General features: G+C 42.7%; 1 long non-coding RNA gene across 1 annotated transcript; it reads right to left on the reverse strand.

Annotated features, from left to right (window-relative positions):
• LOC131403067 (uncharacterized) lies at nucleotides 1-17,939 on the reverse strand. The gene is made up of 3 exons (XR_009219190.1): nucleotides 17,903-17,939; nucleotides 14,555-14,670; nucleotides 1-61 (listed from the first exon to the last, which is right to left on the reverse strand). It is a non-coding gene; the product is annotated as an uncharacterized LOC131403067 (long non-coding RNA).
• Nucleotides 17,940-27,274: the final 9,335 nt, after the last annotated feature.

The raw sequence follows: 27,274 nt of genomic DNA on the forward strand, positions 1-27,274 counted from the left end.
CCCAGATGTGTGATCTTTGGTAAGTCACTGCCGCTCTGAGCCTCATTTTCTGGTCTGCATCCTAAAGGGGTTGAAATTAGAGGAAATTCAGACATTGTGATCCACTGGCATTAAGCCTTCCACGGTGCCCTGTTTTACTCAGAATCAGTCCCAAGATCCTCATGTTGGCCTACGTGGTGGGAGCCTCCACAATGTTCCCAATGCTCCTTGCCTCCTGGAATACACATCCTTGTGTCACCACTAAGTGGTCAGTATCTGGCTTCTGAACAACAGAACACAGCCAAGGTGATGGGATGTCACTTCCAAGTTTTAATTACAAAACCTCTGTCACTTCCCACTTACTGACTTACTTGGGTTCCCTACTTACCTCCATCCTTCTGTTTCCATCTCTATCTCTCTCTCTCTCTCTCGCTCTAACTATCGCTCTCTATCAAATCACCAGAACTGGGAATGCAAGTGCTGATGTTGTCAGTTGCACTACGTAGAGGCTCCATAGGAGAGAACTGAGGGAGTTTCCAGCCAACAGACAGACAGGACCTCAGACTCTCAGTCCAAATAGATCCTGACAAAACCCATGTGAGTGATCTTGGGTGGAAATCTTCCCCATTGGAGCCCTGTGGAGGCCACAGCCCCTGCTTCACGGAGAGTTTGAGGCAGAGGCACCCAGCTAAGCCATGCCTGATGCTTGGCTCACAGAAATTGTGAGATGTTAAATATCTGTACTTTATAGGTGGCAACTTTTGGAGTAATATTGTCACAGAGGAACAGAAAGTAACAGTCTACCATGTCCCAGGATCCAGCCTGATCATCCTCCTCTCTCCACTCCTCTCTCTTCTCAGGCTCCCTCCAGCCACACTGGCCACATTTCTGACCTTCCCTGGTCAAACTCGCTTCTTCTTGTGAGTCTCTGCACCAGGGAGCCTTCTCCTTGAAGCACTAACTCTTCCCAGACATACGCAGGGGTGCTTACACTTGTCATTCTGGTCACAGCAAAGGTCTGAAATGCCTCAGGGCAGCCTTTCAGAACCTCCTAGCACAGTCTCTACCATCACAAATTTCACATCCAGAAGATCATTACATGATTTCCTCCTCCTTCCTCCCATTGAGATAAAATGAGTGCATGAGGAAGGGCTGTCTGCTTTCGCTGAAGCAGAGGCAACTCCTTCTGCTTATACCAGGCACAGGACTGTCTCTTCCAAGCCGAATTTTTCCCACCACGAGTCTATTGTTTAAGGAAACCATCATTCCCTCTCTTTCATGGGTCTGGTTTCCCCAAGAACACAGTGAACCATCCCCTCTCCCTGTGCTGCATCACCATAAACCCACAGCCAGAAGATAAACACCAGGTTAAAACACCACCAGATCCTGAATTCAGTCATTGCTGAGACCCTCCCATCAATGTTGTCATTCAATGGTGACTCCTGAGGACACCTTTCCCCTGAGACCCACTCCCAGCCTGTCTTCAGCTTCTTATATCAACACTGAGATTTCCTCAGAGTCCTCCCAACCTGGACAAGAAACATTCTGACATGTTCTCTGTATTAATTTTCAGAGACTGGAGACATTGGTAGATGTAATGTGAGTGTGTATGTGCAGTAGTTTCTATGCATGTATTCTATTTTTCAGACAGATAAAATAGTGTGGCTACTCAATGCACCAAGAAAATGGATAACTGATCAAAGTTTTTCATGATGTGAAGTCTTTAGAGAGTAAATGTCATGGTTAAGAGCACAGACTATGGAGCTAACTCCTCACGTCCAAATTCCAGCTCAATCCCTTATTAGATATTTGTATTGACTAAGTTCTTTACCTGATTGGTGCCTCAGTTTCTTCATCTGTCAGTTGGCAATAATGCTCAGCATACATATTTTGCAGGTTTATGGAGAGTATTAACGGAGTTAATGTTTGAAAAATGCTTGGAACACCTAGTGTATTACCAGTGCTGTACCTATATATTAGAAATAAAATTTAGAAATTCTTCTGACGCTGCTTGTGAGCCCCAGAGGGTGAGCCTGTTGTCTGGATGTATGCAGAAATCACTCCAAGACATACGATGAATAAATGATTGAACAACATTGGCGAATGCATTACCAATGTCACCTATGTCATCCTACAGGCATTCCTAAGCCGAACCACTGGCAGACATTCCTGCTCTGTCCTGCATCACATTCCCTGGAGGAATCACTGGGGCTTCTTGGACCCTAGTAACCGTGCCCACTAAAGGTTCTTTTCTGTCAGCAAACCCCAGTCTTTGTCCAATTGCTGCAGCTCACAGGGTCTGCACTCTAATCCCTGTCTTCACTAGAGCGAGAAGTGCCATCCCCAGAGTTGGACACACACAGATCCTGAGCCTTGGAGAAAATGATTCCCTGGCCCTGGGGCAGGTTGAAGAGCTCAGGGACAGAGTGGGATTTGGGGAAAATCCTCCAGGTGTTGTCAGAAGGGATGGAGGCAGGGGATGTGTCAACAAGGACTGGTCTGGTTGGCGGGCCTTGGTGGTTAAATAGTAGGGAGGCTGGGAAGTTTCGTAGGTTCTAGCATAATACAATCAATATGACAATCATGAAATCAGAATCAGCCTAATTAAGGCCAAATTAACCCAATGTCAGCTGTTCCCTGACTCTCTAATCGAGGAGTGACTTATAATAAGGGTATTCGTGTTCTATCATCTCCTTTTCATTGATTGGCTAGAGTAATTATTCTTTACATAGCCTGTCTATTTTTACATAGTAAAGAAAATGTGAGTTTTAAAACAACCCTCCTTAGAAAAGTCTCCCTAACATATTGAAAAAATAACAGAAGCCAGGACAGGAAATTCGTCACATATCTTGAGTTTTAGTCTCTGGTTTTAGATCTTCCTAACTGGTAAATTACCTTGACTTCTGCCTTCTTTCTTGAGATTAGTCCACTTAGGACTAAGTAGGAGTGCAACCTCATGCCATGGGAGAAGAGGTGGGACTCTAGGAAGAGGTTTTTTTCATTCTGTCAGTGTGTCTGTGTGTCTGTGTGTGTGTATGACAGTTTTTACTGCATCTTGCAGTGTGGGTCAGTGTAGACTCATTTTCTAGGGAAAAAATTTCCCTAACCACTGTCTCTGGACTTTATTTTCACTGATGGCTTCAACAGCACTGTCCCATAGTAACATTAAGCACTCTATATTATCGAATTTAATTTTTTTCTTAACAGCCACATTTTAAAAAATGAAAGCCAACATGTGAAACTAGTCTTAATAGTATATTTTAACCCACTATAACCAAGATATCATCAATGTGGGTGCACTCTACACAAAACTTCATAATGAGAGAGTTTACATTTTTTTTCGTGGGTTTAATAAATCCAGTGTGTACTTCCCACTTACAGCACAATCTCCATTTGGAAGTTGAGTTTTTTCAGACATATTCTCTGTACTGAGATTTAATGTTCACAGTTGTCAAATAACAGTCAATAGGAGTGGGGTGGATGATAATTTCACTACTGACTTAAGCTCTATTGGAGCTATGAACACCAATTGGTCAATGGGCTTATTAAATGAATAGTCATATAGTACAGAAGAACGGTATGATTTGGGATTTAGAAAAAGACTGGGGACAGTGTGTCCTGACAGGGATCACCAGGGATTTTGTTGTTGAGAGTGACAAGGACAAAATGAGAATAAAATCATGCTCATAAGTGTCTAACAACATGGGGGAGAAGAAACGACATTCAGTAGTCCTGAGTTTTGACCTCGAGGTTTCTGTTCTTGACCCAAATCTCGTTGATGATGTCCCAGGACACAGGTTGAGATTAATCCCCACAGGGAGAGAGGGAGGGTAGAAGTACAAGGCATCTGACATAATTGTCCTGGGAAGGCAGGCTTCGTTTATCACTCTGATGCACAGTCACAATTTATTTTTATAGAGTAAGAGGAAAAGAAGTATGATGGTCAAATCATCACAGAGGAAGCGACATAATTGTGGAAACCAATCCAACCCAAAGCCTGGTTTGAGCATCTCCATCCCTTTGAGGATGTCCAGTTACATATTCAAGAGGCCAGTTACTAGAATCTCATCCTATCCTGGCAATGAGGTCAGATGCCATCAAAGGGAGGAAACCTTGGAGCAGCCCCAACAACTCTGCTGGCAGAAGAGACTGCAAGGTCTCCAGGCCTGCAGAGTGCAGGGGAACTGTTAAGTCCTTTGGACCTTGCCAAAGCCCTGCTGAATCTTGCACTTAGTTGCACAGGTGCATCCCTGTCATGTGTGCTCGCAGGTGGTCTGAACTTCAGTACCATGCCCACCCCTGCCTGGTCTTGAGATTCAGCAGAGACGATCCCAGGAGCTGCTCTGTACATCCCACAGCTCCTTTGCAAACAATTTCTGGTGACTGAGGAGGATATCAGGAAACAGGAAGAGAAAGTGAAGACAGCAAGAGAGAGCCTGGCGGTAGCATTCATGCAGACAGACTTGCTAGTGAGGCAGGGAGATTGAGGGGCCAAGAAGGATGTCCCGACAAACATGATGAAGAAAAGACAAAACGGTGCAGATGACATGGAGCTCATTCTAAATTAATGCCTCTGCAGGGGTCCTGATGTCTTCTTGCTTTGAGCTCTTGAAACTTTAATATATACCAATAGTTTTCTTTTCTTTGATTCATTTGCATGACAGAGAAGATACAGACAGTGAACCTTCTGAGGTGAGAGATTGGGTTTCAGGTGAGGAGAGAAAGGATTTCTTTCTTTCTCATTTTGTTCTCTCATTTTCCTTTCCTGAGTGTTATGCATTTGTATTTTAAGATCAACAGAGAGTTATCACAGTCAGGGGATTCTTTCGATTTTGCCCTCACAGTCACAGAGAAAAATTACATAGTCCAAATGGATTGTCCTTTTTGTGTAATATTCCAATAGATTCCAACATAATATTTCACGAAAGAGCTGTTATATCTGTCTTCTCAAAAAAGACACCTACTTCTGGGTCTCTATTTTTCTGGTATTTGTTGCATGTTGAATCACAGCCGCACATAATGAAATACTGTATTTTCCCTTTTTTTAGATTTATATGTGTTGGAAGTTTCATTCATGAAAATTGATATGCCATTGTGGTATCCTGTTGTCAGGAGAACGACTGTTTTCAGCATCACAAGTCTCACAATAAGCCAGTGTGTTGGGATTTGTCTATTTGCCTGATCGAGTATGTTGCACTCTTCAAATCCTCTTTATCATTACCTACTTTTGTCCCACAGATTTATCAGTTTCTGAGAGCAATGTGTTAAACAATAATAGAGTATCTTAGTATTTATATCTTCCCTAAAAAATGAGGTATTTTTTAGCTAAGTCTTCTCTCCTCTATTCTTCCATGTGGTAATCATCTGGAATTTTGGTTCGAATGTGTTTTTAATGTCTTGTTTTAAAACTAATACTAAATTAGACAGACTGTTTTTTCCTTTCCTCGTGACTCCTGTTATGTTTTCCTGGGTTCACATTTCTTCTTCCTGATGTACACTCTTTACCGCTTCTTTCACTGTGGGCCTGTGGGAGGTCAACTTTGAGTCTGTTTGTAAGTCAGATAACATCTTTCTTTCTTTGACACATATTTTGAATAGGTGTTTATTTAGGCTTTGTAGTAATTATTTTCCTTCTTTGTCAACTTATTTAATATATCAGAGCCTCCTTATTTTTAGCTTAAAATGGGAATAAAACCCTAAAAATAGTGACTGTAGCTAAGATAATACACACAGAGCTTGCCAGTCAAGTTGCTTAGCAGAAATTAGTCAATAATCATAGCTATTATTAATCATTATAATGATATTATTATAATAATGTAATATATAATAATATATTAATGTATAATAATAATTAAACATTAATTTATAATTATACTGTACAATGTATAACGTATAATGTATGCAATCATTAATAATATTATTAAACATTATAATCTTCAAGTGTGCATTCTCAGAGAATCACTGCTTAAGATTGAGAATGTGAAGCTCACACACAAAAATTATGAGAGAGTGGCATGACTGTGAATTTAATTCTCAGCCCTTCGGTATTTTCACCTGTGGTCATCTGCACAGTGTGTATAGATAATGTAATCTGTTCCCACAGACCCACGGCAGAACAGCGCAGCCTGCCTCATACCTGGGATGCTCTAGACTGCTTGTTGGGGAGCCTCTGCTGTGTGGCTAATTGGACGCTGTACAGAGAAAGATGAAAAAAGACTCTTTCTTTTCCCTCAGTTTTCTCCCGCCGAGTTTTATTCACTTTTAAAACCAGAGCAGATACTCTCTTCCCAGAGCCTTGGTGTTACTCTGGGATTCAGGCTTCCCAGACACCTAGTCATTTCAGCTCCCAAGGCCCAAGGTGACTGCAGAGTCATGTCTCACCCATTCCTCCCAACTTGGCCTGTTTCTCATCATGGAGGACCCATGAGTGGGTAGAGGAGCCATCGAGGGAGATTGATCTGGAAGTCCTGGTGAATCTGAGCTTCAGAGAATGAAGCAGAAAAGGGGAACCTGAGACTGCCAGGCCTTCAGTGGGGGAAGAATATGGAGGAACTGAGCAGGGTGTGATGGCTGCACAGAGTCAAGGGGAGGGATGTTTCAAAGTTTCCTAAGAAGGGAAACCTTGCACTGAAGTGGGGATTCAATTTTACACGATGGCAATATCTGTGCTTGTTTCACCAATTCTGGTGTCCCTGAGGGATGAACTGGTGTGACACCACAGGACAGAAATTGTAGTCATTGTCAGGACTTAAGGAAGGTGAAATCTTTCAGCACAGTCCCCTGTAAGCCAATTAGGGGCCAAGTCTAGAAAGGCTCGGAGCCTGTGTCCGTCCAATGTAGGTTCGTTATGTTCCAGCCAAGATCCTCTGGACACCAGCTGGGAAAACGGGACATCAGACCTAGTCAGATCTAGTCAACGCAGCTTCCATAGGTCGCCATGAGGCAGGTAATAGCCCAGACGTCGTGAGTGGAGCTCACAGTTGCCCTCCTTCTTCTGCTGACAGACAGTGACTTCTGAGGTGAGGAGAGTGCATCAGAATGGTCCAGTCAGCTGCGCAGTATGGGAGACTCCAGGGGAAGGAGATGCCAAAGCCACAGAGACCTGATGCCTCCTATGTCTCCCTCTTCCTTTTTTCCACTTAATTTTCACCCTCAGTCCTCTTTTCCTCCCCTTTTCCCTCTTTTGGCTCTCTCTCCCTCTCTTTCCCCTACATGTTCTAGCATAATTGAGGTATTAACGACATACAGTAAACTGCATACATTTAAAGTGAACAATTTGATACATTTTGATTATAACTTATTGAACCATCACCACAATCAGGAAAAGGAACACCCATCCATCCCAAATTTCCTCATGCTCATTTTAATTCCTCCTTCCCCGCTGTTTGCAAACACATTCTCATTCCCAGGCAACCAGTGATCTGGTATATGTCCCTATAGATTTTCCAAGAATTTTTATAAATGGGATCATATACTATGTACTCATTTTTTACTGGCTTCTTTCACTCAGCATAATTATTCTGAGATTTATGCTTGTCATTGCATGTACTATGAATTCATTCTTATCCCCAAGACTTCCCTGGCAGCACTGTACACACGCCTGAGTGCTTCCCAGGTTGGCGTGAGAGCCAATAGTACTACTGCATCTGCAAAAGAAGGAATGCATCTTGGTGTAACTCTGGGAGGGGTTGGCGGCAGCCCTGGACCTGCACATGAATGCTTTCCTGGATGGTTGGAAAGCCCACCGTGCCACTGCAGTCCCAATGATTGGGGAATGCTCAGAACCCGTGAAGAAGTCCCACCAGCCAAGCACAGAGGCTGGCATGAGCATAAGAAAAGGCAGCAGCAGATATGCGCGCACATGCAAATGCTTTCCGAGATGGCACAAATACCCATACTAGTGCTGAGGTCTCACAACTGGGTACGTGTCTCTGTGTAGCAGCAGCTCTGAGCCCATTGTGAATGCTTTCCCAGCGGGTGGGAACAGCCACTGTACCCACACAACTTCCAGCGTATGGGGTGGGATCAGAGACACAGCTCATGCTTCCCCCACAGCGGTAGCAGGTGGAATCTGTGACCCGATACTACCACAAATACGCAGGCAAAAGATTAGTTCATCAAACACCATAAGAAACTACACTAACAATTCAGAGCAGAAGGAAATGACAAATCTCCAGAAATGAACCTTGAAGTCACAGAAATTTACAATCTAAATGACAGAAAATTCAAAATAACTGTCATAAAGAAACTCGCCAAGTTACAATAATGTTCAGACAGTTCAACGAACTCAGGAATAAAATTAATGAGGAAAATGAATACTTCATTAAAGAAACTGAAACTATTAAAAAAACAAGCAGAAATTCTGGATGTGAAGAACATAATTAATGAGATAAAAAAGAATCTAGAATCCTTAAAAAATAGAGCTGATATTATGGATGAAAGAATTAGTGATTTAGAGGATAGAAATATAGAAATGCTTCCAGTGGATGAGGAGAGAGAACTCAGATTTTTAAAAATTAAAGGAATTCTTGGAGAAATATATGACTCAATTATAAAAGCAACATAAGAATTATACGTATTCCAGAGGGAGAAAAGAGGGAGAAAGGAGCAGAGAGCTTGTTCAAAGAAATAATAGCTGAGAACTTCCCAAACCTGGGGAAGAACCGGACCTACAAGTACATGAAGCCAAGAGAACGCCTAATTACATCAATGCTATAAGACCTTCTCCAAGGTATGTGATAGTAAAATTGGCAAAAACCAATGACAAAAAAAAATATTAAGGGAAGCAAGATAGAAGAAAATAACCTACATAGGAACCCCCATCATGTTCTCAGCATATTTCTTGGCAGAAAATTTACAGGCAAGGAAACAATGGAAAGATATATTACAAATACTGAAAGAAAAAAACTTTCAGCCAAGAATACTCTATCCAGTGAAATGATCCTTATGATACAATGGAGAAATAGAAGTTTTCCCAGATAAACAAAGGCTGAGGGATTTCATTGCCACTAGATCTCCCATACAAGCAATGATCAAGACGCCCTCATACCTGAAACAAAAAGAAGGCAAATGTTTACAAATCTTTGACCAGAGTGATAAATAGACAGACAAAATCAGAAAGCTACAGCTGTGTTTCACAACAAGGTAGCAAATACTTAATTATAACGTAAAAGAAGAAGGGAAGGAAAGCATCAAAAGTAACAATAAACACTTCAACTTAGTTACAAATGCACAACTCAAAAATGAATAACATGTGACAACAATAACTCAGAAGGAGAAGAAGAAAGGGATGGAACCTGCTTAGACTAATGGAGATAAGAGGCTATCAGAAGATGGACTATCTCATCTATGAGATCTTCATACAAACCTCACAGTAACCAGCAAACAAAAAATCAGAGCAGAGCCATAGATCATAAAAAAAGAGAAAACCTCCACAGAAAACCCCCAAAATGAAATGGTAGTCAGAAACACAAAGGAAGAGAAACAATGGAAATATAGATGAGGTGGGATTAAGTCCTCATGTATCAGTAATCACTCTAAATGTAAATCGATTGAATTCTCCAATCAACAGACACAAAGTGGTGGGGCGGATTAGAAAACAAGGCCCAACAATATGCTGCCTCCAGGAAACACATCTCAGCTCTAAAAACAAACAGGCTCAGAATGAAGGGATGGGAGACAATACTCCAAGAAAATGGCAAATAAAAGAAAGTAAGTGGTGCCATACTTATATCAGACAAAGCAGACTTCAAGATAAAAAAGACTATGAGAGACAAAGAGGGGCTGTATATAATGATAAAGGGGACTTTCCACCAAGAGGACATAACACTTATAAAGATGTATGCACCTAACAGAGCAGCACAAACGAATATAAAGCAACTATTAAGAGACCTAAATGGAGAAATTAACAGCAACACGATAATAGCAGGGGACCTGAACACCCCACTTACATCCATGGATAGACCATACAGAGAAAGGCAACAATAGTGGAATTAAATGAAACATATGATCAGATGATCTTAATCGATATAGAGAGAGCATACCCTCCCAAAACAGAAGAATACACATACTTCTTAAGTGCACATGGAACATTCTCAACGATAGACCATATGTTGTGAAACAAGGCAAGCCTGAATAAATTTAAGATTGAAATCATAACAAGCTTCTTTTCTGACCACAATGCTATGACACTAGAAATCAACTACAGTACAAAAGATGGGGAAGTCACAAATATGTGGACACTAAAGAACACACGACTGAAGAAACATTGGATCCATGAACAAATGAAAGGAGAAATCAAAAAATACCTGAAGACAAATGAAAATGAAAAGACAACAAAACAACTCTTATGGGATGCAGCAAAAGCAGTTCTAAGAAGGAAATTCATAGCAATACAAGCGCACCTCAACAAACAAGAAAAATACCAGATAAGTAACCTTAAACTACACCTAATAGAACCAGAAAATGAAGAACAAATGAAGCCCAAAATCAGCAGAATGAGGGAAATAATAAAAATTAGAGCAGAAATAAATGAAATAGAGACTAAAAAAACTGTAGAAAGGATCAATGAAAGAAAGAGCTGGTTCTTTGAGAAGACTGAAACAAAATTGACAGACCATTAGCCAGACTCACTAAGAAAAAAAGAGAGAAGGCTCAAAGACATAAAATTAGAAATGAAAGATTAGAAATTACAACAGATACCACAGAAATCCAAAGGACGGTAAGAGAATACACTGAACAACTTACATGTCACCAAATTGGATATCCTAAAAGAAATAGATAAATTCATACAACCTCCCAAAACTGACTCAAGAAGAAATAGAATAAATGAACAGACCAATCACAAGTAAAGAGATCGAAATGGTCATCAAAAAACTCCCAAAAAACAAAAGTCCAGGACCAGATGGCTTCTATGGAGAATTCTACCAAATATTCAAACAAGATTTAATACCTATGCTTCTCAAACTATTCGAAACAATTGAAGAAGATGGAACACTTCTTAATTCATTCTATGAGGCCAACGTCACCCTGACAGCAAAAGCAGGCAAGGATAGCACAAAGAAGGAATATTATAGGCCAATATCACTGATGAACACACATGCAAAAATCCTCAGCTAAATATCACCAAATCGAACACAGCAATATATTAAAAGGATCATATAAGATGATCAAGTGGAATTTATACCAGGGATGCAGGGATGGTTCAACATCCGGAAATCAATGTGATACACCACATTAATAAAATGAGGAATAAAAATCACATGATCCTCTCCACAGACGCAGAGAAAGGATTTGACAAGATCCAACATCCATTTATGATAAAAACTCTCAATAAAATGGGTATAGAAGGAAAGTACCTCAACACAACAAAGGTCATATATCACAAACCCACAGACAACATCATACTTAATGGCGAAAAACTTAAAGCCATTCCTCTGAGAACAGGAAGAAGACAAAGGTGCCCACTCTCGCCACTCCCATTCAACATAGTACTGGAGGTTTTGGACAGAGCAATTAGGCTGGAAAAAGAAAACAAAAGGAATCCAAATTGGAAAGGAAGAAAGGAAACTCTTGCTGTTTGCAGATGACATGATTGTAAATATAGAAAACCCTAAAGAATCCATCAGAAAACTATTAGAAATAATCAACAATTACAGCAAAGTTGCAGCGTACAAAATCAACTTACCCCAATCAGTTGCATTTCTATACTCTAATAATGAACTAACAGAAGAGAACTCAAGAATACAATCCCATTTACAATGCAACAAAAAGAAAAAAGTGTCTAGGGATAAATTTAACCAAAGAGGTTAAAGACCTATACAATGAAAACTATAAGACATTATTGAAAGAAATCCATGAAGACCTGAAGTAATGGGAAGATATTCCATGCACATGGATTGGAAGAATAAACACAGTTAAAATGTCCATATTACCTAAAGTAATCTACAGATCCAATGTAATCCCTATCAGAATCCCAATGACATTCTTCATAGAAATAGAACACAGAATCCTAAAATATACATGGAATAACAAAAGGCCTCAAATAGCCAAAGCAATCCTGAGAAGAAAGAACAAAGCTGGAGGCATCACAATCCTAACTTGAAAATATATTACATAGCTATAGTAATGAAAATGGCATGGTACTGGCACAAAAACAGACTCATAGATGAATGGAACAGAACTGGAAGCCCAGACAGAAAACCACACATCTGTAGTCAGTTAATCTCTCACAAAGGAGCCAAGATCATACAATGGAGAAAGGAAAATCTCTTCAATAAATGCTGTTGGAAAAACAGGACAGACACATGCAAAAGAATGAAAGTAGATCATTATCTTCCACCATACACAAAAATTAACTCGAAATGGATAAAAAGCTTGAATCTAACACTTGAAACCATAAAACTCCTAGAAGAAAATATACGCAGTACAGTCTTTGACATCGGTCTTTGCTGCACCCTTCCCAATACCATGTCTACTCAGGCAAGGGAAAGAAAAGAAAAATATACAAATGGGACTACATGAGACTAAAAGCCTTCTGCAAGGCAAAGGAAATGATGAACAAAACGAAAAGACAGGGCTGAGCCCGTGGCTTAATGGTTAAGTACGCACGCTCCTCTACTGGCGGCCCAGGTTCAGATCCCGGACATGCACAGACTCACCACTTGTCCGGCTATGCTGAGGCCATGTCCCACATACAGCAACTAGAAGGATTTGCAACTATGATATACAACTATCAACTGGGACTTTGCGGGAAAAAAAAAGGAGGAGGATTGGCAATAGATGTTAGCTCAGAGCCGGTCTTCCTTAGAAAAAAAGAGGAGGATTAACTCGGATGTTAGTTCAGGGCTGATCTTCCTCACAAGGAAAAAAAAAAAAAACACACGAAAAGACAACCCACCAACTGAGAGAAAATATTTGCAAATCATATATCTGACAAGGGGTTAATCTCCAAAATACATAAGCGACTCATACAACCCAACAACAAAAAACTAGACAATCCAATCTAAAAATGTGTCAAGGATATGAACAGACATATTTCCAAAGAAGATATATGGAACGCCATCAGACAAATGAAAAGATGTATAACATCACTAATTATTAGGGATATTCAAATCAAAACTACACCTGTCAGAATGGCCATAATTCCCAAGACAAAAAATAACAAAAGTTGGAGAGGATAAGGAGAAAAGCCCACCCTCACACACTGCTGGTGGGAGTGTAAACTGGTGCAGCCACCAGGGAAAACAATATGGAGATTTCTCATAAAAATAAAAATAGAAATACCATACCTTCCAGCTATCCCTCTACTGGCTATTTATCCGAAGAAATTGAAATCAACAATTCAAAGAGATTTATGCACCCTTGCGCTCACTGCAGCATTATTCACAATAGCCAAGACATGGAAGTAACCCAAGTGCCCTGCTACAGATGAATGGATAAAGATGTGGTATGTATTATATACAATGGGATACTACTCAGCCAGAAAAAAAAGACAAGATTGTCCTGTTTGCATCAACCTAGATGCACCTTGAGGGTATGATATTAAATGAAATAAGCCAGACAAAGACAAATATGCATGATTTCACTCATATGTAGAAGATAAATATACAAAGGAATAAAGAGAACAGATTAGTGGTTTCCAGAGGGGAAGGGGGCTGGGTGTTGAGTGAAAGAGTTAAATGGACACATATGCATGGTGATGGATAAAAGTTAGACTACTGGTGCTGAGCACGATGCAGTCTATACAGAAAGTCACAAATAATAATGAACACCCGAAATTACACAATGTTAAAACCCTTTATAATTTATAATTTCAATAAAATAATTAAAAAAGAAAAAAATAATTCATTCATTTTTATGATTGAATAGTATTTCAAGGTGGGGATATACCACACTTTGCGTATCCATTCACCAATAGATGGACATTTGTGTTGTTTTCTGTTTTTGTCTACTATAAATAGGTTGTTATCAACACGTGTGTACAAGTCTGTGTATAGACATATGGGTTTATTTTCCTTGGATGGATTCCTAGGAGAGGAATGGCTGGGTAGACGTATGGAATTATTAAAGACGCATCCAAGCTATTTTTCACCAGCACTCGATGAGAGTTTCAGTGACTTGACATCTTCAACAACACTTGTTATAGTCAGTCTTTTTAATTATAGCCATTCTGAAGTGTGGTAGAATCTCATGATGACTGTCACTTACATTTCCCCAATGACTCATGTTGTGAAGGAGAAGACAAGCCATGTACAGACTGGGAGAAAACATCTGCAAAACATATCCCTAGAAAAGGACTTGTATTTATAGTATATAAAGAGCTCTTACAACCCAATAGTAAGAAGACAATCAACACGTTATGTCTTACCAGGAGACAGCAGGTCAGGCTTGTATAAGCACCAGGAGTCCCGCCAAGAAGATAAGGATGAAGGCCCAGAAAAGGAGGTCTGGGGACACAAGTGGTGGGGTGAACCACCTCCTGTCATCGCCCCAGGGCTCCTGCTGACCCCACTGTGCCTCAAGCCTCCTTGACAAGGGTTGGCCAACTTTCCTCATCATCCAAAAACATGTTCACCTGGTTCTCTTCGATGAGGCACAGCATCAAGATACTCGCCTCCTACCCTGGGCTGGGGCTTCCTGCAGGCTTACCAGGCTTCACAATCAAGGTGTCATCTCTGTTGGGAGAATATTCTGGAAGTGAATAAAATGGAGAATGCATGTGAGTGTGATTCACTCTTTTTAATATATCTTTTTAGACACACAGAAAAATAAAGGGAACAGTCTCATAAACATCCATCATCTAGATTTACCAATGTATATTCCATCCAATTAAAACAATATTTCATCAATGTATAAATTATTAACACTTGCCACACTTGATTAATCCCACTTATTCAATGAAATATTAACATCAAGTAGACATCATGATGTTTCACCCCATTTTAGTTCCATCTCTAAAAAGTGAGCACACTTTGCTACAAAATCCAAGGCCATTATCACAGAACAAAAGCGTAATAAATTAAACCAAATTCATACCTCTGGGCACAGATGAGTGAATTTGAATGGACTTTCTTACGACGGCCAGGGGGAGAATGGGTCATCACAGTTGGCAAGCCTATGGGATCTCTCTAAATTTGTAAATTCACACTGAAAAGTGTTCTTCCGTGCCTAGGAACACATCATCCCCTTCTCCTTTATCTATTTGCTTAATATTCATTTTCTAGGATTAACCTACAATGTAATTTCCTGCAGGAAGTCTTCTCTGATTTCCACCTGCAAGTATGAATTTGTTCACATCAAATAATTGATAAGATTCAATTCTCTATTCTTGTTATTGCCAGCTACAACATAAACTCCAGGAGGGGAGGACACACAGCACCCAGTGGGCATGGGGGCAGGGGTGCATGTCCCCCTATGTGTACCTCTATCTAGAAAACCACTTAGAGGTGTGCTGTCTGATATGCAGCAGCAACAAGTCTCTTTTTGAATTAAAATTAACTTTAGTTAAATAAAATAAAAATTTTAGTACCTCAGTAACATTAAAAATCAGTAACAATAAAGACGAGTCACAATACCATCCTTCGAGCACTCAACAGCCACATGCGGCTATGCACTGGACAGCACAGATATAGAACATTCTACCACTGCAGAAAGTTCTGGAGCATTGGTGCTCATCTAGAGTGGGACTTGGCAAACTATAGCCTGTGGATCAGGAACCACATCCACCCCCAAACCTGTAAGTCTGCTTCACACACAGCTGGAGGCCCTCACTGACCATCTGGCCCAGTGGCTTTCAGTGCAGAGATAAGGAAACAAATGTCCAGAGAGGGGCAGTGACTAGCTTGAGGTCACAGAGCTGTCTAGGATATGGTGAGGGCATCTTATATTACACTGGTATCCTTTTCTCTCTCTCAATGGTGGGGAAAGACTGGGGGACTGTGCCACCACCTGCCAGTCTGAGAAAGTTCAATTCTCTCTCAGGCCCAGGAATCCAGAGTCCCCAGAAAGGCCTCACTTCCTTTCACAATGACCAGGGAGCCTTACCATCCCCAAGGACACTCTTCCTGTCCAGGGTCAAGTTCTGCAGCTGGGTACCATTCTGGATCAGCCACAGGAATTCCTCATAGATGGCAACTCTGTCCAGTCTCTGTGCCAAGGTGGCAAGGTACACAGGGAGTCCACTCCAGTGTGGTTACTGTGGGGGACAGACCTGGAAGGGCACAAAGGATGAACAAGGGTGTCTGGAATTCTACCCTGATTCTAGATACCCTGTTTCTGGGTCCTGTCCAAGAGAACTTTCTGCAGTAATGTAAACATTTGTCTGCACTACCAAATACACTCATTATTAGCCCCATATTGTTATCGAGCACTTAAAATGTGGCTAGTGTGTGTGAGTGAGGAACTGAATTTCTCATGTAATTTAATTTCAAGTACGTAATTTATAAATAAATAACCACAGGGAAAATATTTTTGAAACTTTGGAGTAAGGACTTTTGAAAATGCATAAAAACAATGAGAACACTGGTAAAAATGGTCAAAATCAACTTTTCAGAAGCCTAGAAATTAATCAAAGGCTTGTAAGCATCTGAGGAGGCTTTAGTGAAGACACACGGTGGAATATTGATAAAGGTAGCAAATTTTGTGTCACTATAACTTGCACTATTCCCATCCTGCTCTCACAATATCCTCCATAACTTTGAAAACCATCAGTCTCAGAACCATGGTAGCTGAGACAACCAGCAGCCAATAATCCATAATGGGTTTAGAGCTCTGAAAAGAACCATCCCCATCGAACTGTCACTAGCTGACATGCCTGGCATCTCCCTGAAAAAGCCCCATGTTTAGGGCTTGTCCTTACTTAACTCAGAGCTTGCCCAGGGTGGAAAGTCGGTCCCAAAGGCACTTGGTAAAAACAATCAGCGCTAATTGTTTTCTATTGTAGTGGCCTGAGGGAGTGATTCCAGTTGAGGCAGGTAAGAGGTGAGCCAAAAACATAGAAGAAAAATTGGAGGAATGAGATGTCCACAGGGGGCTTTGAAAAGCTGCAGTGTATTTGTGGGCATCTAGAAGGCCACAAAGGCTCAGGGATGTGGCAGGCCCAGGACAGACTTGAGAACATCTTAATCTCTCACCTCTAGTTGAAGGGTTGGCTTAATAACTGAAAACTTGATTACGTAATACACCATATTAATAGAATAAGGGCCAATACCACGTATTTGTAACCATATATATAGAAAAGAATTTCACAAAATACAACGCCCTTCAGGCCTAAAAAAGAAAACACTCAACAAATTAGGAATAGAATAAAACTTTCTCAACTTATAAATAGCATCGATGAAAAACCCAAGGCTAACACCATATTCAATGTGAAAGACTGAAAATTTCCCCCTAAGACCAGGGACAAGACAATGATATCTTCCCTCATCTCATATGTTAATAACAGGTACTAGAGGTTCTAATGGGGGCAATTAGGCAAGAAAAAGGAATAAAAGAAACCCAGATTGGAAGGGAAGAGGTAAAACTCTTTGTTTTGCAGATTAGAAGATATTGTATATACAAAAACCTAAAAAGTACAACCCCCCCCACACACACAATATGTGAATCGTATCCCAACAGGTGTATAAAAATTAAAATTGCCCCATGTGTTTAATGGCTTCACTATTGGAGAGCACAGTTAGACTGCTGATATTTGTTGAAAGTCTCCAGAAGAAGAGGAGGAGGAGGATGCTGGAGGTTGGTGGCCTCAAATGTTAATGCTTTTCTCAACCCCAGAAAACCTATGGATGGAGATGGTAGGATTAGCTGACAGGGATGTGGGGGAGAATGGGCACCATGTAAGTGACTTCCAGATCAATGATGTGTCACGGGAGCTCAGAGCCATCAGCCATCAGCTCAACCAATGCTTCCAATCTCCTCAACCTACATCAAGTCGGTGACCAGGCAGGAGTGGAATATGTCTCCCAGCTGGCTGGCTCTGTAGAGCTTGGTGACCTAGAACAAATGGGAGGGAGAGTGGGTGAGATGGATGTCTCCTGGGGATGCAGGGGCCACTGGAGCAAGTGAAAGATCACAGACCTTGGGATAAGGGAGACCTGACTTCAAATCCTGGCTCTGCCCCTAACTCATTGTGTGACCTTAGGCATAGTACTTCCCTTTCTGAGCTTCAGTTTACCCAGGTGAGAAATGGGGAAGGCAGCCAGGACATCACCTCTGGAAAGTGAGAGAACCCAGACACGCAGGGAAAGTGAAGGATTGAAACAATAATGTAACAGATGTAAGTCAGGCAGAGGAATGAGGGTGCTCTCAGGGCAAGGAGAGATGGGAGAGGGGAGACCCAACCTGGTCCTGGCTGTCCCTTCAGCAGGGCGGTATACTCCGAGGATGTGGGCTCCGGGTTGCTGAGGTTCGAGCTGATGCTGCGGAAATGCAGCTGGTGTTCTCTCTGCATGCATAAACTCCAGGGTGCAGAGCCTGGAGCCACTGAGAGGAAGAGCAGACAGGTGGAGACTCTCAGCTCCCAGCACAGAGGCATGGTGGCACACGGGGTCAGGGTGGTGGGTGCAGACAGCGTCCACACTGGTGGCTGCCCAATCCTTCTCAGGCCTGGGGAGAGAGGGACGTGGCGAATCTAGAGAGAGGTTCTGAAACCTCTGGGGTTTGGGCCAGAACAGGAAGGAGGAAATGGGAGGTAAGTGGGGAAACTGAGAGAGGGGTGGTCACAAATGAAGTCATTAGTGGCAAGTGCTCAGGGGAGGGTCTTACCTGAGGGAGACCAGTATGCCACTCAAGGGGAAGGGGCCCAGACTGCTCATCTTGAACAAGGATCCAGCTGGGGAGGAAGGAGGAGGAGGATGAGCAGGAGGGACAGGGGTTGGAGGAGGGTCTGTGTGGGATTTAACCCACCAGGAGCTGCTGGGACCAGGGTCTCACCAGGCTGTGCAGGACCCACTCAGTGGAGTTGAACGTGGCTGAGCAGTTGCTCCTGTCTGATGAATAGCAGAAGGTGGAGATGGTGATGTTGACTGTGAGGGTCTTCAGGTTGTGCCCCAAAGCTGCAAGACGAGAGGGAGAGCGATGGCCATCACTGAGAGCTGGCCTGAGACCACACCAGAGTCCTGCACTCATTATCATCTGTCGTCTTCTCTCACAGTGGCACCACCACCCACCCGTGTGGTCACCCAAGTCAGAACCAGTATATCTGCTCAGCTCCTCCTCCCTCCCAGTAATACCCATTCACCTTGCACACTCGTCCTCACATACACTCCATTCCTGTCCCAACTCAAGTCTTAACTTCCTTCACCCAGACCAACACCCCATCAGGCACACTGGATGCTCTGTCTAAAGGATGTTCTACATGGACTACTAGAAGAATCTTTCTGAAATGAATACCTCACTAGGGCCACCACTGCTCTAGTACCACCCATGGCTCCCTATGGCCTTCAGTGTTTAGTTCAACCTTCTTGACCTGGCACTCAAGGCTCTACTCAATCTGGCTCCTGCTGACCTTTCAGTCTCAATTTATCCATCTACTGCGAGTTAAACTTCATGCTTCATGCAACCCAAATTCGTTTCAATTCTCCCCATACGGCATGTTGTTTCTGGCTGGAGCCTTTGCTGATGGATTCCCCTCTGCCAGGAAAACTCTTCATCCTCTATTTGCCAGGGTCCATCCTACTCATTCTTAAAGACTCCATTCAGGTGAAACTTTCTCTAGCAAGCTCTTCCCCTCCAAATTATGCCAGGTGCCACTCCCCAAAACCTCCCACATTGTGTTATAATGGCATGTTAATTCACAAGACTAGGGGCTCTCTGAAGGCTGGCCTTAGACTGAATCATTGGTATAATCTTTGTGATCAACATGATTGTCCTAAAACCAGATTTCACACTCTGGCTTCCCAGATCCTGGATCACAACTGGCTGGTAGGGGCTGTAGAGCTTCTCTTGGGAAGGAAAAGGCACCCACAGATACCTGTGGTGGCTTCTGGTGTCACAGGTGATGATCAAGTATGCAGGGATGTGGTGGCTGGCTAGGGAGCTGTGCAGAGGGCTGTCATCAGGGAGGGACAGAGTAGGAGGAGCTCCCAGGCTCACCCAGGCTCCAGCAGTGCCTGTCCCAGGACCACCATTCACAGGTGAAGCATAAATGAGAGTGAGGGGACGAGTCACTGTGTGAGTAGAGGGATGAGCAAGCCTGTGGATGAGAGGAGCCCAAGAGAGTGAGATGGGTGAATAAGAGAGACTGAACACAGAGGAGAGAAAGATGGATGGGCAGAAAACTGGACAGACGGATGTGATGCCTGGAAAAGGAGGACCAAGTGTGGGGCTTCAGGAGAATAAAAGTGAAAACCATGTGGGGTCAGAATGTGGTGGAGAACATGTCTGTGTCTAAGGCTTTCTCACCCTGGGCTGGGACTCTACACCAGAACCCAAGAGAGAGAGAATGGATGAGTTAGGGCCCTTCCAGGTCCTTCCCTCACCAAGGGCAGCGGGTGAAGGAGAACAAGTGCTCCCCAACCCCAAATGCGATGGGATCCAGGACATCAGGGCCAGGAATACTCACTGGTGGTTGTCGGGGCTGCGGCTCCATAGGTATAACCTGTGGAAAGAAGGCGAGAGGAGCTGAGCAAGGGTTGGGGTGAACATAAAGGATTAAGGGTGAGGGAGGATGTAGGGACGTTTGTGGGAAAACCAGAGGGAAAAGCAGAGGGGAAGAGGGGAGGGGTGTTAAGGGGGGTGGCAATGAGGTGGAAGGTGGCTGAACCCAGCAGTCACACCATGATGAGATGACTGAACCCCAACCAGAAGGAGAGAGAGATGGATTAAAACTCACTATAGAGCAACGGAGGCAACACAGAACTTTGACTGGCAGAGAGAGCATGTCTGTAGCCCAGCCCCTCATCACTGAGGTAGAGGCTGTCCCTGTCCAGGGTGGGGGAAACCAGGTGGGTGACGCCCAGGTTCTCATGGCTCAGCTCCCAGTAGAGTCGCTCTCTGTCCAGCCTGGGACCTGCGGGGCTCAGAGTGGAAGGTGCAGACGGTGTCCACCCCGCTGGCTGCCCCACCCTTATCAAGCCGGGTGGAGGAAGAACATGGGGCTGTGCAATACTGAGCAGGTGTCCTTCTGGGTGTGGAAAGTGGGAGAGTGGAAGGGAGGAGGCTGAGGGAGAGGCTGAATGGGCTGCTCTGATGTGTGGAGGGGCTCTCCTTGGTGTCTCCCGTCTGAGACAAGCCCCTCACAAGTAAGGCCTGACTTCCTTTAGTATGTGGAAGGGGGCCTGTGAGTGGCCAAGTGGGGTGAACACACAGACCTGGGTGAGGGGACACCTGCAGGTCTACACGGTCAGTAGCGAGGAGAAAAGTCAGTGCCCTGTGCCATCTGACACATGCAGGCAAGAAAGTACCGTTACATTCTCTCGGTTCTACACTCCAAGGTCTTTTCTTTCTATTTCTTTCCTACTCCACAGCCATCACCCGGACCTAGGGAACAATAATCTCACTCGTAATCTTCTTCCCAACACCTCCTATCTGCCTCTTAAATATTCAATCTTAACCCTCAGGTCCATTTTAACCAAAGTGCTTAGACCAAACGCCAATCACATCAGCCACCTGTTCGCATCTCTCCAGAGTGTTCCCACTGGTCTTAGAACAGAGTCCCAAGTCACGCCTGACCTGGCCCAGCCTGTTCCCCTCGCTGGTCTGGCTCACACCTCTCCCCCTGTGTTGACTCCGCTCATCCATGCCTCTTCTCAGATCATGGACACAACAGGCTCTCTGCTTCGGGGTGTCCTCATGCGGGTCCCTCTGCCTGAAACGCTCTCTTGAACACACTCCCACACCTTCACTCCAGTCTACCCTTCAGACCAGCTAAATCCAGTCCCAACTCTAGCTCTCAAGCTAAATATCAATCCTTCTCAAGAGGGCTTCCCTGCCCCCTCAGCTTGAGTCCCCTTGTGCCAAATTCCCACATCACTCTCATCATTAACTGTCTAAAATCCAAATTCCCAAATACAATATAAATTCCATTGAGGTGGGACAAGGTCTCTCTGGTTCTCCAGGAACCCATGCATGTGACCCAGGACCTGGCTTATGAGATGAGGAAACATCCTGGTTTGTCTAGGACTACCCTGGTTTGAACACTAAACATCCTGTATCTTGGAAAACCCATCCATTCTGAATGAACGAGCATGGTGGGTCACCATAAATTATACACTCAAAGACTATCTACTGCATGACAAGCACACATTCCCCTCAAGAACGTCACAGGAAAGCTAGAATGAAAAAGGCACACACACACACAAACACAATTATTAGAGGCCAACAACTAAATACAAAATCATTTAACAAGATTCTCTGCAACATGAATCACCAGACTGTTATTCCAGAAAAGAATCAAGAAACAAAGTTAATTCCCTTTAGAAGTCAAGGTGGAGAGGACACTCTTTTTGGAGACTAGTGCCCTTCCCTTCAACCTACAGTGTTGCTTAGTATTCCTCCAAATGATTTGAAATGTCATAAAGAAAAAAATGCTCAAAACAAATCTGGCTACTGGCAAATTCAATTCTAAATTTGTTATTAATACAAAGTTCCAATAATCTTTTTCCCTGAATGCTCCTTTATTTCAAATTTTTGTGGAGGATTTATAGGAATTTAGAAGTCAAATTGAATGGGTCTAAGGAATGTTGCTGAGTATCCCTGCTAATATTTCATGGGATGTCTTCTAATACTACATACAACACGCAAAACATTTCTGTGTTTATATTATATATAAATCCTGATTTTTGAGTATTATACAATGCAAGTAAATCTATATTTTCTACTATAATACACATTTGCAGTTATTTAGGTTTGTTTCATGTGTTCTTATTCGCATATAACTGTACTTACTGAAATATTTACCACACAGAACCACACACAGCTTACCATCTTTCCATCCATCAAACTTCAATAATTTTTCTCAAGATACCCTCATTCTCAGTAACTCCATGTGGTGACAACCTGAGCACAGGAAAGCCCACTGGCAGGTCTTCTGCCCAGTGGAGGCTGCCAGAACCTCTTGGTACCAGGTCCACAGGGTACTCACCTGGTCACACAGAAATCCATGGATCAGAGAGGACGGGTGGACCCTGAGCCTGGTTTCACCTCAAACTTGAGCTCCACGGATGCTTTGCGTGTCTGAGGGGGGAAAAGAAAGCGCATACAAGCTTTTGAGGTCTTTTATAGGGTGTTGGATGGAAAGGCCACACCATTCACTTTTCTTTTTTTGTATTTACTGATTTAATTGTAACTGCTGGCTGTGACTGGATTTTCCCGATTCCTATCCAGCCACCTGCTGCCCAAGATGGGAGAAAGCAGCTTCGTGCTGTGTTTACTTGAGTCGCTCAACTCATTTTGCTGGACAGACACTTTTTGGTGACTCTGGACCCTTTAAACAAGCTTGTCATTTAGGGACCCTGTAAGTGACTCACTGACTTGTCAACATTTTCCACACTTCATTCAGGGCTCGGGAGATTTTCAGGCCCTGGAGCAGATTTCCCAACCTTGGCACAACTGACATTTGGGGCTGGATAATTTTCTGTCTGGCTGTCCTGGGCCCTGGAGGACGCTGAGCAGCATTCCTGCCTCCCTGTCTAGACGCCAGGAGCGCCCCCAATAGTAACAACCCAAACACCGCCTCCAGAAGCAGCTAAAGCCCCCTGGGGACAAAATCACACGGAGGACATTGACGGGGACTCTGAGGAGGGGATGGCGGCACCCGGAGCCAGGAGGAACAGCAGCTTCGGGCGCCCTGAGCAAACAGCCCGGGGGAAAAGGGGCTGCGGGGGGATGGAGGGACGCAGGGCCCTGACGGGGCTGCCCGCTGACCAGGCCCCTCCCTGGACCCCTACCCAGCCGGGACCGCCAGCCGCTCACCGCTGCCCGCCCCTGAGGGCGAAGGTCCACGGGAATCTGGTTCCAGCCCAGAAGACGGGACACACTGGGCAAACACGCCCCATCCATCCAAGGCGCCGCCAGTGCTTCTGCTTCCGGTCTCGGGCGGGCATTCGAGGAGGACGAAAGTTTGGGGGCCGCGAGTTGAGGCGGCAGGCGGGTCAGGCGGGGCACCTGAACCTCCTCGGGGGAGGTGTCTAATTTCAAGAGTGAGTGCAATGCTGTAAAGCGGGCTGGGTGAGCACCAGGGACAGGGACAAAATCTAGGGGCGGGGCTGTGTGCGGGAACCAGTTCTAAGGGTGGGCTGTGGGCGGGGACAAGGGTGTGAGTGACACCAGGCCCGGGGGTGCGCTTCTGTGGGCGGAACAAGGGTATTGGCGGGGCAATGAACCAGGACCAGGCTGTGGGCGTAGGCCAGGCTGTGGGCGGAGCCAGGCCCAAACGTTGTGGGCGGAGACAAGTTCCAGGGGTGGGAGGAGGTGGGGGTTGCACTGGAATAAGTCAGGCAGACTTCACAGTGGGAGGAAATCAGCTCCATGGGCGGAGCTGGAAGTGGGGCATTCCGTGGACCCCTAGACTGTACAGGTAGCTGGATGTTGAACAGCTGTTCTTCAATCCTTTCCCCACGTTTATACAGCTTAATAGAATGATGTGTCCATATTTAGAATTGTAAATTTTATGTGTGTTTTTTGTTCTTAATTTCGTTTAAAAATTGGATCATATATTCACATTTCTCTACAACTTGCAGTCCCAAGCCAGTAGATAAGGATATAACGCTATTTTAATTTTAAAAATCTGGGGGAATGGAGGCCAATACGTCGAAGATGCACGTATAGGAAAACTTCAAAGAGTGGTACAAAGTCAGTAAAATATTCTCACTCTACCACTGTCTCCCAGTCCTTTTTCACAGAAATAAACATCCTTTTCTCCTTTATCCTTCCAGAAATACTGTGTATATGTGGGCCTGTGTATATGTTCAAGACCAAGAGGGATGTCCCCAAGCAAAACCTGAAGCCCATGAATTGTCTCATGCATCAGAAGTTACTGAGAAGAGATTTAAGTTTCTGATGGAAGGAGATGAACCAGTGATGAATCCATAGGAAGACAAGAAAGAAACAAGAGAATTTTATCATTTAAAAGGTCAAAGGAAAAAGTGAGAAAGAAAACGTATTCATAATATCTGATATAGCACATCTTTGGATAAGATTCGTATGCTATAAAATGGTAAACACTTATGTCATAAAACAGTAGACATTGAATTTTGATTTATCCTAATTCATTAAATAGATATATTGGGCAAGGGGAATTATGTTTTTAACATATGTAAGAACACTTCATGCTGGATTTTTCAGAGAAGGAAGAAACTATAGTCAAAAGCTGAAAAATGAAAAAGCTGTATGAGTAGCTAATTTAGAAATATAGATTTTCAACCAGAAAATTAAAGAAGTTGTTTTTGGAACCAGAGTCAAGAGTGGGGAAGGTAGCTTTTCGTTATAAGGCTTAAAGTATTATTTGAGAGATGTGCGTATAGACACACATACACACACACACATGGGAGCCTGAATTTGTATTCCAAAGGGATCATTTAACTCTACAAAGAATTTGTAAAACGGATTCACTTTACAACAATAGAACGTATTTTGAAAACTACAGACTTCAAGGGTAAAAAAAGCTGTCATCATCCGGGTGGAAAAATGAATGGGGCATCACTTTCCCACTGACAAGGTGATAAGTATTTTACATACATTACTCTTGAGTATTTTCACAGCAACCCATAAGGAAGATGGTATTATCTATCTCCATTTTGCAGATGAGGAAATTGGTGACAGCATATTGCTAAAATTTTCATATAAGTTCTCAATAGATATTTTATGATAAAATTGTTTATTGAATTTTCTTTTCATTAATAAAATGATATTTGCCATTCTTACAAATAAGCAAAGGATGTGTAAAAACAATTTAGCAAAACGACAGTTTTCTTTTGATATAATAAAATATAGCAGTCACTTTATTATTTTTCTGCTCTCTGCCTCACATCTAGGAAGATACTTCCTATCCTAAAGGCTTACTAGAAAACTCTACTAAAAATCAAGTATCAGGGAATACCCATATTACGCAAAGTTCCTGAATACATGCAAAAAAGGCATTATAGCAAATTTTTGTACAAAAATCTTAGATCATTCATGAACTGATAACAACACAAATCATGATTAGGCAAGGTATTTCTGTAGAATGACAAATATTTAAACTTTAGACATTTGGAAAGGTAGCTCATTACAGTAACTAATGTGTATAAGAAGAATTTTTTCAAACTCACTAAGTGCCAGGAAATAGTTTGACAAAATGCTCTGCAATATTATTCACAATAGCCAAGAGATGGAAGCTACCTAATTGTTAATCCGTGGGTGAAAGGATGAAGAAAATCTGGAGCATCCATACAATGGAATATTATTCAGCCTTAAAAAGGGAGGAAATCCTGTATTCAGAATTGCTTGACCGGATCATTTCAGTATCTATGTGTTTTCTTGCGTAGTCCCCTCTGGTCCATTCGCCAACCAGGAACCGTGGTGATCCTTTTACAATGTAAGCACCATGACCTCTAATGGATCCCTAAAAGAGATTTTGAAGGTAGACTGCCTGGGTACCAGCTGTGTGACCTTGGTCAATTATACAACCTCTAATATTCCTCATCCATACAATAGGAGTTAATAGTATTGTCTCCATAGCAACGTTGTGAGGATTAAATGAGGGACTACATATCAGATCCTTAGAGTGCCTGGCACATGGTAAGGCAACATGAAAAATTTAACTGTAATTATAACCAAATTAAATATTGTGATGGCCTATTAATTAAGTTGAACCATATGAAATTTCTAATATTCAACCATTTTGACCCATTTTATTGTTGAATAAATGACAAAACTCAGTCTAGGTAGGTTGCGTAGAGTCAAAAAGGATTGGATAAATGAAAATATTATTAGAAAAAATAAGCTGAAATAGATTGCTTTGCAATTTACAAAGCAGTTTCTCATACTTTGTTTCATTTAATCTCTATAGAATGCTTTTCAGGGTAATATTACCATTGTCTCTGAAGGAGTAACTGACTTCCCCCAAATCACACCACATTAAATAACACAATTAGAGTGGACAGATCATTTCGAGTATAAATCCCATATGATATTTTGTTTCCCCTTCATAATATCGTCCGTCCTCTCAAGAAAGTGATGAAATAATGCTGATTCATAGGAACTTAGTCTTAAAGAGACATACACTCAGATGATAAACATTATGTCTTTGAAACAGGGGTGTTGCGAGAAGAAACTTGGGACCCATGTTTTCTGTGTTTTCAAGTCCATGCTTAGAGTT

Source organism: Diceros bicornis, unplaced genomic scaffold (assembly GCF_020826845.1).
Source record: "Diceros bicornis minor isolate mBicDic1 unplaced genomic scaffold, mDicBic1.mat.cur scaffold_54_ctg1, whole genome shotgun sequence".
Lineage (NCBI taxonomy): Eukaryota > Metazoa > Chordata > Mammalia > Perissodactyla > Rhinocerotidae > Diceros > Diceros bicornis.